Consider the following 13,137-nt stretch of genomic DNA (forward strand, 5'->3'; position numbering starts at 1 on the left):
ACTAGTCGTTAAACGACTTTATACATTATATTTTAAATCAGTATCAAGAGGTTATAGTCTGTATCTTTAGGTATTAAAAAAAAGGAAAAAACAATTTGTACGTTTTTGGGTAGTCATAACATTTATTAGTTAACCAACCAAATACAAAACCGCCTAGATCAGTCACTGAATGACCTGAGTTTAACCTACATTATTGTGATCATGTACCTAATGTTTTCATCTACCCTCAACTGACTTAAGGAGCCATTTGAGGGTAGGTCTTGTTTACTTTTATTTAAATACCTAAAGATACACAGTATAGAAGGAAATATTATAAATGTTTTAAAAATAACGTAAACTAAGTACATTAATAGATTTTAAGAAAACGAAGATTTATTGGTATGAAAATGTACCCCAACTGTCGATTTGGTGAATGGATTTTTTTTAAATTTGTTCCCGCTTATTTAGGGAGTTAAATCAAAATGGGTAGGCCATTTTGATTTAACTCCCTAAATACGAGTATGTTAAGCACACGTGACCGATATCAGAATTTTAAAGAGAATATATCGATTTAATTGCCATTCAGCATGAAATTTTAAGTTTGCGCTCAATATAGATCCACTTTACATTTATGTTTAATTTAATTAAACAAGCTTTTTGAAAATATTTAGCGACTACGTTAATAAAAGCATGCATGCAGCCGACCACACGTTTCAAAACCGCTACAAACACAAAATGTCAGAGATATTACGGACAGGTAAAATACGTAGAGAACCACGGGCTCATGTGGCGGCTATGTATGAGAAGAACCCTAAGCAGGCGTGTCTCACTCCGCGATTTCGTCGCTTTACTACAGGTAGCTAAAAGTACATCCGTTCAGCCTCAATTTTGGGGTTTGCCATAAGCCGCGCGTGGCGCTGTCACCACCTAGCGGCCATATCTGTGCTGATCGTAACAGACGCGTTTTGTTAGAGAGTGAGTCTTCTGTAGACATAGACATAGACATAGACATCCTTTATTGGTAATGATAAATTACAGGTCACAATTTACATATTATTCAATTATTATAACTAAGACATTATTTACATATAACTTATTTGTTAATTACAGTCACAACTTATAAAGATAATAGATTGCAATTATTTATATATCATTTAATTGTTATAATTTAATATTCATACACATTATTGCATGTTATTTCTTTATGTTCAATAAATTCTTTATAACTGTAGAAACATTTTTCAATAAGCCATATTTTTAATTTATATTTAAAACTTGGATCGCTTACAGCCTCTGTTATAAGTTTTGGCAACTTATTATAGACTACAGGTGCTGTAATATGGATAGTCTTTGCCGTCTTTTTGAGTGTGTGAGGGATGGTCTTTATTTTGTGCGCGTTTCGAGTGACCCGGGCATTTCCGTCACCTCGTCTCCCATACAGTTCTAAGTTCTCTCTCGCATAGACCGCTGCCTGAAATATTAGAAGTGAAGGTAATGTAAGTATGCCTAGTTCTATAAAATAGGGCTTGGCGCTGTCGTCGTGCTTAGCGCGTGCCAGGGTTCGCACAGCGCGCTTCTGCAAGCGGAACACGCGTTCCCATTCAGCAGCTCGGCCCCAGAACTCCAGGCCGTATTGCATTAGGGCTTGTATACTCGCGAAGTAACACGACCGCACTGCTTGACATTGTAATGTTTGGCTTAGCCTCGCCAGCGCAAAGCAAGCCTTGCTCAGCTTGCCACATACCGCACTGATATGAGGTTCCCACGTAAGGCCTTGGTCGAGCTGGAACCCCAGGAATGTGGTAGTTGAAACTTGTTGGATGCTAGTGCCTTGCTGATTTATATTAAGTGTACGGCGTTGTCTGCCCGATAAGTCAAATTGCATGAACTGCGTTTTAGTCAAGTTCAATAGCAGTCCGTTCAAACGGCACCAGTCTAAAATATGTTGTGCGGTTGTATTCAATTTAGATTCCAGCTCGTCCAGGCTCTCGGCTGTGACAACGGCCGCCACGTCGTCCGCGTACATAAAGACTTCGCCAACCTTTACGGTGTTTGGGAGGTCGTTCAGCATGAGTGAAAACGCCAGGTTAGATAAAGACGAGCCTTGGGGAACACCTATTTCCGTCGACAATCCATCCGATTTTAGGTTACCTCCTTGACCCGTAACGTATTGTCGTCTCTCATGCAGGAATTCCACCATGAAATGTAAAGCCTGTCCTCGTATGCCATAGTGATGTAGCTTTTCTGATAAGGCTCCGTGGTCCACCACATCGAAAGCTTTTGAGAGGTCGCAGAAGAGTACCGCAACCTCCCTTTTTTCCTCTCGTGCGGTAAGGATCTGACTTATCACTTCACGGGCCATCATCGAGGTAGATCTCCCTGCACGGTAAGCGTATTGCCTTTCGGATAATTGCCCTGTTTTGTTCAGAAAGGCTGTCATGCGAGATGTTATCCCGTTTTCCAGAATTTTAGCAACCGCTGGTATAATGCAAATTGGTCTGTAACAATTAGAATCACTCGTTTTTCCTTTTCCTTTGTAAATCGGACAGACTCTAATTTGTTTGAGTATTTGCGGATACTTTCCATCGCGTAGCAACTCATTAAAGACTGTCGTTAACGGGGTTGCTAGGTTTGTTGCAACAAGGTTCAGCAGTTCTGTCGAGATACCATATATGTCTTTGGTGTTTTTAATTGCAACTTTGCCAGCTATGATTTTATTTATTTCTATCGGCGAGAATCTAGTCAATAGGAGCGAGTTATCATTAGGCGGTCGTGTACAAGACAGCGCGGCGAGAGCGCGCAAAGGGTCGGCGCGCGGGGCTCCGCATTGCTCCGCTGCCGACACGAACTGTCTATTTAAAGTGTTTACTAGTTGTTTTTTTGAGGTAAAACTGGTCCCGTCTGTTTTTTTGATTATGTCAGTAAAATCAGTATATACTTTGCACCGTTTACCGGATTCCGTATTTACAATTTTCCACATAGTTTTACTCATATTGGAACTATCTTTTATTAGGTTTGTATAGTGCATGGTTCTTGCGCTACGAGTTAATTCGCTGTATTTGACCTTTGCCTCGTTCACGCGACTGTCGATTTCAGGGTACGAGGGAAATTTATTTCTAAGATCTGAGAGATCGAAGATGAGTAATTTTAAGGTGGATGTCTAGGGATGGGATGCCGATTATCAGCCAAAAGATGGCGTCACTGTGCACGAATTGTGGATTTTCACTATTTCTCCCAAAATACAAAGTTTCATAAGATGTGTTGATATGTGCGAAAACTATAAAAAATACTACATCCAAATCGAGACATGTTCAACTCAACATTGTCTCATTTCGTTATTACCGGAATCCAACTGCAAAATATTGCAATTTCTTGCATTCACGCACACTTACGTACTTAAAGTCACCTTAAAGTCAGTGTCAAATGTCAGCAGATTCGTAATGTTACAGTAAAGTAACCTAGAGGGCGGAGCGGATGAAATGTTTATTGTTGAAAAAAGATTGGAAATTAAATAATAAATTCTTGTTTGAGCAACGATTAAGAATTACAAGGCATTAGAAGCAACTAATGTTTTCGACCATCAACTGTCATGTGCTCGTGGCACCCGTAACCTCTATTTTGAAAAATATCAGATTGTAGCTAAGATACATGGTTCAAACCCCGACAATGCCAGTTCTTTTTTATTTTATAATTTTAGCATTCTCTTTTGAATTATTTTAAGCGTATGTTATTCTTCGAAACTAAACTTACGTGAGTAAAATATTTTCAGTATTTTAATTATTTTTTAATAATATTATGGGAAGATTTATAAAAGTATTTTTATTTTCCGGTTTTCAAAGGATATAAATAATGATTAAAATAATTAAAAAAAAGTCATGCATGAGGCTAATTAGGATCGCAGAACCAGCTATACTTCGTCGATAGTTGACTTCTTATGTACCTAAGAAGTCAACTATCGACGAAGTATAGCTGGTCAAGCAGATCTTGTCAGTAGAAAAAGGCGGCAAATTTGAAAAATGTAGGCGCGAAGGGATATCGTTCATAGAACATTTGGATTTCGCGCCTTTTTAGGGTTCCGTACCCAAAGGGTAAAACGGGACCCTATTACTAAGACTTCGCTGTCCGTCTGTCACCAGGCTGTATCTCACGAACCGTGATAGCTAGACAGTTGAAATTTTCACAGATGATGTATTTCTGTTGCCGCTATAACAACAAATACTAAAAACAGAATAAAATAAAGATTTAAATGGGGCTCCCATACAACAAACGTGATTTTTGACCAAAGTTAAGCAACGTCGGGAGTGGTCAGTACTTGGATGGGTGACCGTTTTTTTTTGCATTATGGTACGGAACCCTTCGTGCGCGAGTCCGACTCGCACTTGCCCGGTTTTTTACTGACAAGATTTGCTTGACCAGGTATAAAATAAAAGTTTCCAAAATTTTATTTAAATGATATACCTACATGAAATAATCAAATACAACACATTTACTTAAAATAACTTTTAAAATAAGGCATATAAAATTACCAAAAAGATGAAACAAAATAAATAAATAAATACAAAAAGAAATGAGTCTTTGTTCGTGGTTTGAACCCTGTCATGCTGTTCAACTTGTTAGACTTATACTCAGTAGCTAAAAGCCACTAGACCATTTGACCATAGTAGACCCGGGCGAAAAATGCCTTCTTATTTAAGTAACCCATTACTGTCAAAAATATCAAGTTTGAATTGATTTGAAATATAATTTTTTGACATCCAAACGTTGCGAGCATGTTGTACTTTAAACCATATGGCAACGTCGCACGGGGAATTCTTCTGAAAATGTATGTCCTTTTATATTTTGATATTTATGGATATATGAGGATTCTTCTACTTATGTTGCAAATTGATTAAATTATCGAGAGAAAAATGCTAATGCAAAGAAAACAAGAAATATCCGTTTCATTTCTCATGCTATTGATTCGGTTAAATTGTGTTCTAATGTGTGGGGAAGACAAACTAATTATAGTCAGCCTTTTATGAATGTAGTATGATACCATAGGGTATGGTGCTTTACGCACACTAGCGTCCCTTCCCCTCCCCCTGACGCAACCCCCCCTTTTTGCATGAAATATGTCCCGGTTCACAGTTTTTTACATTTTTTGAGGAAATAATATATTTTAGGAAAAAAGTGTCAATGAAAGAAATAATCCTTAATAAATTCTTAATAAAAAAGGTCATATTGATTTTTTTACATGATGCACATTCATGTATTAGCTCGTCAAAATTCAAAATAACATAGTTTTTACTTAGGATTCGAAACTCATTTATTATACACGGTGTAACACGAGGAAACCGAATAATTTTGACAGCGTATTCCTGATCATATTTAGAGACAAAAATGTCCTATAAACTTTTTTGAAATGCGGCTAGTTTCAGAATTAATACCAATTTAAAAAAATAAAACAAGTTTTTATTGTTACATAGTTCAAAACGCCTTTTTGATGGCGATGTTGTTACTATGGGATTTAGTCTAAATATCCTTATTGATATGTCAAAAAGTGACAATTAAGTAACACGTTGCAAAAACTATGTTTTACGAAAAAAAAGTAAAAATCCATGTTAACTGACAAGTTTACCAATAACATTTAATTTTTATGTACATACATATATATTCAAAAAATTAAAAAATGGCGGCCAAGTGCGAGTCGGACTCGCGTTCCAAGGATTCCGCATATTACACAATTTTTAACAATGTATTTTTTATTTTATTTATTTATTTATTTAGATATTTAATTCAGGGAACAAGGCCCATATTACAAATACCTTACAGACTAACATACATATGTATTTTATAAACTTAAAACTAAACATTATTTATGCGAAACGTGAGTGAAATCTTTAAAAAATCCGTAGGAGTTGGATCAAAAACTGTAATTAAGTCCGACTCACGCTTGACTGTACATTTCTAATAGGTTTTCCTGTCATCTATAGGTATAGACCTATTTTATGTATTTTTTCAAAATTTTAAACCTAGTAGTTTCGGAGATAAAGGGGGAGGGGGGAATAGTCATTTTTTGCCTATTTTCTTGAATAACTTCTAAACTGTTTATTCGACAATTATAAAAAATATATATTTGAGATCCTTACAATAAGCTCTTTGATATGTAACATGATGTAGTTTGAAAATTTTTATATTTTAATTTTTTCATTTACCCCCCAAAAGTGGCCCCCATGTTTAAAATTCATTTGTTTACAAACTTACATATGTGTACCAGATTTCAACTTGATTGGTCCAGTAGTTCCGGAGAAAATCGGCTGTGACAGACGGACAGACAGACAGACGCACGAGTGATCCCATAAGGGTTCCGTTTTTTCCTTTTGAGGTACGGAACCCTAAAAACAATAAAAAAAATTGTTTTCGGCGAAATTGACCTAAACTCATACAAACATTTTTTCCTTCTTTTAATTTGACCTCAGAAATAAAATCTTTCGCATTTCTTGAGGACACCTTGTATAATAAGTGTTATAAAATGAATATAACCTTTTTTACTAAGAATTTAATAAGGAACTATTTCTTTCATTGACACTTTTATCCTAAGATGTAATATGTGTTTAGGTCAATTTCGCCAAAAAAAAAATTTTGTTTGGTTTTTTTTTTAATTGTATAAATGAATTTGTATATAAAAATTAAATGCTATTGGTAAACTTGTCACTTAAAATGGTTTTTTTTCGTAAAACTTAGTTTTTGCAAAGTGTTACTTGTCACTTTTTGACATATCAATAAGGATATTTAGACTAAATCCCATAGTAGCAACATCGCCATCAAAAAGGCGTTTTGAACTATGTAACAATAGAAACTTGTTTTTTTTTTATTGGTATTAACTCTGAAACTAGGCGAATTTCAAAAAAGTTTATAGGACATTTTTGTCTCTAAATGTGATCAGGAATACGCTGTTAAAATTATTCGGTTTCCTCATGTTACACCGTGTATAATAAATGAGTTTCGAACCCTAAGTAAAAACTATGTTATTTCGAATTTTGACAAGCTAATACATGAATTAGGTGCATCATATAAAAAAAATTAATATGACCTTTTTTATTAAGAATTTATTAAGGATTATTTCTTTCATTGACACTTTTTTCCTAAAATGTATACTTTCCTCAAAAAATGTAAAAAACTGTGCACCGGGACATATTTCATGCAAAAAGGGTGGGTTGCGTCAGGGGGAGGGGAAGGGACGCTAGTGTGCGTAAAGCACCATACCCTAAGGTATCATACTACATTCATAAAAGGCTGGCTATAATTAGTTTTTCAAAAAGCACAATTTGACCGAATATATGAAAGAGGGTCATTGTTGTTGTAAAAGGTGTGCAGGAAATGATACGTTTCTGCACTAGAGCAGTTTAGGTTCCAATTCCAAGTAGGTACGAGTTTATTATTCTTTTTACAATAAGCAATTGAAATTTGGGTATAAATGGATTTGTTATACAATTTCCATTCTGATATTTGACTCCCCATTCCATAAATTACTTTTGGCCAAATTGTTAATTGAAAATACCTACTCTCAAAAATACCTACTATAAAAATGTATTTAAAAAAACACATGCATTTTACTTTCCTCGTATGCGAAATGAAAAGTAGAGTGTTTTAACTCGGGTGAAAGGCAGCATTTTTGAAAAAAAACCAGGCAAGTGCGAGTCGGACTCGCGCACGAAGGGTTCCGTACCATAATGCAAAAAAAAAAAACAAAAAAAAAGCAAAAAAAACGGTCACCCATCCAAGTACTGACCACTCCCGACGTTGCTTAACTTTGGTCAAAAATCACGTTTGTTGTATGGGAGCCCCATTTAAATCTTTATTTTATTCTGTTTTTAGTATTTGTTGTTATAGCGGCAACAGAAATACATCATCTGTGAAAATTTTAACTGTCTAGCTATCACGGTTCGTGAGATACAGCCTGGTGACAGACAAACGGACAGACGGACGGACAGCGAAGTCTTAGTAATAGGGTCCCGTTTTACCCTTTGGGTACGGAACCCTAAAAATATCATCTACTAATGTTATTGTTATGCACAAGCAGAAGATATTATAGAATCTTGTTTATTTACAAGAAGATGACATTTTTCTCCACATATCTATATATTTATGAGAAAAATATAGCTAGGTATTTTAGTTTAAAAATCATTGTTACAATAAATATAGGCTTTTCCAGAGAACATTTACCGAAACGAAAGCAGAATTCACAAGGGTTTTCGGTGGACGACCGTAACGCGAATGATTGTTTGGACTGACCTTTCTATAAATATATAAATGTATTTTATTGTGTAATAATCATAATAATTATTAAGTTATATTAAATCTGGGAATGAAATTATATCAGAAAGGAGATTCTTAAATGAGTAGGTATACTTACTCGTAACATGCTTTGTGCATTTAATATACCTCCCTCTATTGAGTGAAAATAAAACAAAATACACAGGTAATCTGTGTTGCGGTTTTAAAGTGCCATCTGTTACACCTTTGACAAATTAAAAATGATTACTTGTCAAATGAAGTCGCCATGTTAGAATTACACCGATACTATAAGCATCACTCACACAAACAAGCAATGAGGCAAAATTTTACCAATATTCAAAGGCTTTTTTCTTAATAATTTTAATCAAAATCTAGTATTTTTTTACGTTAAGCGAAGACAGAAATATATATACTACCCAAACATTACATATACAAGTGAAGAAACCCTATATAATAGGAGCTAGGGTGCCAAGAAAGTTGTATGAAAATCGAGCAAGGAGAACCACCTTAAGTTAATTATTTCGTTATTAATCCAGGTTTTATTTTTATAACGCGATATATTTTTATTTTTGAAAGGAAAACATATGTCTATCTTGTTTGAAATAATATTCATAATAGCTTCAATTCTGCTCTCATTTGTTTGTTTCCGAGTAAATACTTCACACCAATCTATACTGTTCATAGCGCCTACGAAAGCATTACGTGCAGCACGCGAATAGTCGCGAGTGCGCTGGACGCGAGGCTCAGGCGCTGTGTGAGGGGCGATCGCAACGCTTGCTCTGATTGCGTGGTGGTCGCTGATGTTAGTCACAACAGCTGATGTCGTTATCGCGCTAGGAGTCATATTTGTATATAAATGGTCGAGACAGGTGGAACTTGTACGGGTCACTCTCGTAGGGAACGCAATTTCACTTGTGAAGTTGTAACATGACAAGGTATCCTGTAATATTTTTTTGTCGAGGGAACTTGATAACCAGTCTATATTTATATCGCCAAGAATTACACAATCAATACATAAGTCATTTACTTTAACCAGGACTCTTTCTAAGATAGATATAAAATCAGTCGATTTTACTAAGTTAGTACGGTAAATACAAATTATAACTACCTTGTAGTCAATTAATTCAACTGCAGATATTTCGCAATATCGTTCTACAGACATGTTACATAACTCTGAGTGTTCTATTGCCTTAATTGTATTTTTAACATATAAACAAGACCCACCGTGTAGTGTGGAATTTCTGCAGTACTGAGACACTAATTTATAATTATTTATATGTATGCATTCTAATTGCGCTCTAGTAAGCCAATGTTCTGTCAGCGCGAGTACCTCACAACTAAGTTCATTGTACTTAGTGCTATTATTTATTCTGTGCCCTAAGATTATCGACAAAGCCTAATGGCGTTATTTATAAACACGCTACTAACCTCAATTAGCTAATAATCAGACATCGTAAATTTTATAGCATTTTCGGTGCAGCGGAGTGGTGTTAACGGAATTGGTATAAACAATTCCAATCCTAATGATTAATTAGCGTTAATTACGTTAATATTAACCTTAATTTACCATAGGCCAAGAAGAAGATACCTTGTTAAGGTCGCCGGAAGACGCTGGATGCGGATCGCTTCCAACCGGCACGTATGGAGATCCAAGGGGGAGGCCTATGTTCAGCAGTGGACGCCTTATGGTTGAGATGATAATGATGATGAAGAAAAAGAAGATGAATTATTATTATTTTTTGCTACCCTTATACTTATTTCTTCCCTTCGATAATTTCTACTACCCGAAGGTTGTCTGGAAGAGATCGCTCTTTAGCGATAAGACCGCCTGTTGTTGCTTAGTTTTTTTTTTATGTTTGTTAATTTGCTGTATTCAATCATTGTGCACAAGAAAGAATATTATTATTATTATTTGTATGTCTTTTCCATATCTCGGGACCATGGGGTCCCGGACCTTTGGGAGGCGTACGTGGGGCCGAAGCCAACAGCGCAGAGGCCCTTTAAGACACTTTAATCTAAAAGCAAGGGATACACGTGGCGGATACTATCCCCGAACGCACAATGTGATACATCAAGAGATGGTCCCCGCCAGGTGCAAAGACTATTGCAGTGCAGCACTTTTGTGCTGCGATGGGAACTAAGGTCATGGGCTATAGATTTGAAAGTTGGATGGACTGGATAATGGGCTATGGGAGAGACTAGCGGACACCTGCCGTGACAATCAGTCTCAAAATTGTATAAGACAGGTGGTGACTCGCCAACTCATTGAGTGGGCCCCGCAATGGCCGCACGCACAGTGCGACAACAGGGCAACACTTTGGAGCGGCTGTGAGGTTGTCGAGAGGTGAGTCTGCGGTAGCCAGATCCCGGTAATCCGTTCAAGGGCCGCCGGCGTTATGACATTTTACACTTCCAACCTGGAGCATAGGTCCCGCTCTTGCGACTCCACTCTGGCCGGCCGGTGAAGGCAAGCACAGAGGCGAGGGCCAGATGACAGGGCCCTCTGGAATAGGGGTCCGCGGTGTCGCCACTCACCGTCAGCTCGCCACAAGCTGCCCCCGCGGGGTATTATTATTATTATTATGAATCAAGGTACTCGGTAATACAAGGTACAGCGTGGTTCTTGAGCGACGCAACGTTGAAGAAATAAGATAAAATGTAAACACTACACTATCATAGATTTCCTTTCAAATGCCTAAGTTAAAATGGTTAAATAATAAGGAAGGTCAATTCATGTAACTAAATTTCCTTATAGTTATTGAATTTTGTAAACAATGCCATTTAAAAAGCTTATATCACGTTTCGACGTGACGTAACTATAAATTTCACTAGAAATTTCTTATTTGTCACAGTATTTGATAATCTGTGAATAATCTCGTAAACATCGGAGTTACGTCAACTATTATTATTGTCACGTTTTGGGCAATGGTTAACTAGGTCTACTGTTTAACTGCGGCAGTTGGTAAGAAGTTTATTATATGGTATGCTGTAAACTGCATGATGTCTGCATGAAACCTATTTGAATTGAAATTGTAATTAAATAGTGTTAGTCTGAAAACGCTTTACCAACCGCCTGATACGAGTATACCTATATGTCACATACCGGGTGTGGCCTGCAATACGAGCAAAAAATTTAACTGTAGGCTGTACTCCTCATACTGACCAACGTTTGTTCAGCAACTTTTAAAAATAGCTTGTGGTTTAATTTTTAATACACTTTAAAGTTTATTCTAAGACGCAATGAATTGCAAATTTTGTTATGTTTAAGGCATGACAAGCAACGTCAATCACTACTGATATGGCATGGCGATGGCGTCCATTGAAGATAATATTTATTTTGTATGAAGAATAGGGAGTCTAACTACTTCATCATTTTAAAGTTGTTGAACAAAAGTGTCACCTTTTGAGGAGTACAATTTATGTTTTAATTATTTGCTCGTGTTACAGGCCACACCCGGTATATGCCATGTTTAATAAATAGGAACAACGTTCAAAAAATAAATATATTCACTTAATATCTTGCTTCGCTTAGCCATTATTTTTAAAGTGGCGATATCACCGACATACGGTTTACCTCATTCGACATATCTACCGTTTTCAAAGTTTACTTGTATGTATTAAATAGAAAAGGGTCCAACACAAAATTTCGAGACCTGCGGGCGCAGCACGGTTCCATTTTTATCGACTATCACTAAGCGCGTCCCTTTCGCACTTACATACTTGTTAGAACGTGACAGGCATGGTGACAAGCGATAAAAAGGCTACCGTGCTAAGCCGCCAGAATAAAATAATGATTGATATCGAAACATTTATTTATTTTTCTTCAATAATTTAACTTATGATTAAATTTATACAATAAACAAATAAGGAAGACAAATCACGTCAAGGTATCATTTTACAACATGATTCATATTTACATAGATACAGTCTTCAGTAGCGCCTCGACTCCTGAACTTAAACACTTTGCAAATTCAACATAAGCTTCATAACTTAATTCTGACATCTTAATCCTAATTTTCACTTTGCGATACTAACTTTCATTTTACATTAAATTTCGGCTTAGAGCGGATACTAACAAATAATTTCATGGAAATGTAGATTTTTTTAATGTTTTGCAGTTCCATGCAACAATAAGAAAGTACCCTTTAATTTTGTTTAAATTAACTTAAGTTTAGTCGTTTTGAATTCTGGGTCATTTACATACTTATTTCTGACGTCCCACGGGTAAAGGTACCTTATGGCGGTAGGCGCTTACGCTATTATTAACGCCCCTCCAATATTATTGCGGCGATATGCGACGTAAGCGCCAGCCACCATAAGGTACCTTTTGCCGTGGAACGTCACATTTGTTCTTTCAAACTGATGGAGCTCGGCAACATTTTGTAACTTATTCCCTATGGTCGTCTCGTAATAGGTTATAAAAGGATAGAAAAAGTTTAAAGATATTTTTAATCGAGTATAATTAAGACCACGACTATATCGCCATAAATAACAAAAACTATTAGACAATAGTAAACATAAACAAAATAATGAAACAATTTTGTCTTCTTGACTGGAATGGAAGACTGGGAACAAACGCAACATATGGCAAGTAAATAATTAAAATATCAATAATTAATCTATACTAACCGTTTGGAATGATTACTTAATCTACAACTATTATTTACATAATAACTATAACAGAAACAATATGCGCGCCCTTACATAAGGGGAATTATAAAAAAGTCTCACAAGATATTGAATTTTTTTGTTTTTTGATTCCCTCTTTTTCAACTTGGATCACTTTTTTTCAACTCCCCATAAGCAATTCACAATATAACGTGAAACACGTACATTAAACAACACAATTTGTTCATTTTGTTCGTATTTTACCCCAATTAA

At 36.0% G+C, this 13,137-nt stretch overlaps 1 protein-coding gene across 1 annotated transcript in view; it reads left to right on the forward strand.

Annotated features, from left to right (window-relative positions):
- The window catches only part of LOC134669473 (elongation factor-like GTPase 1), a 260,990-nt gene that overhangs the window by 175,671 nt on the left and 72,182 nt on the right, over positions 1-13,137 (forward strand). The window lies entirely within an intron of this gene.

This window comes from Cydia fagiglandana, chromosome 12 (genome assembly GCF_963556715.1).
Source record: "Cydia fagiglandana chromosome 12, ilCydFagi1.1, whole genome shotgun sequence".
Classification (NCBI taxonomy): domain Eukaryota; kingdom Metazoa; phylum Arthropoda; class Insecta; order Lepidoptera; family Tortricidae; genus Cydia; species Cydia fagiglandana.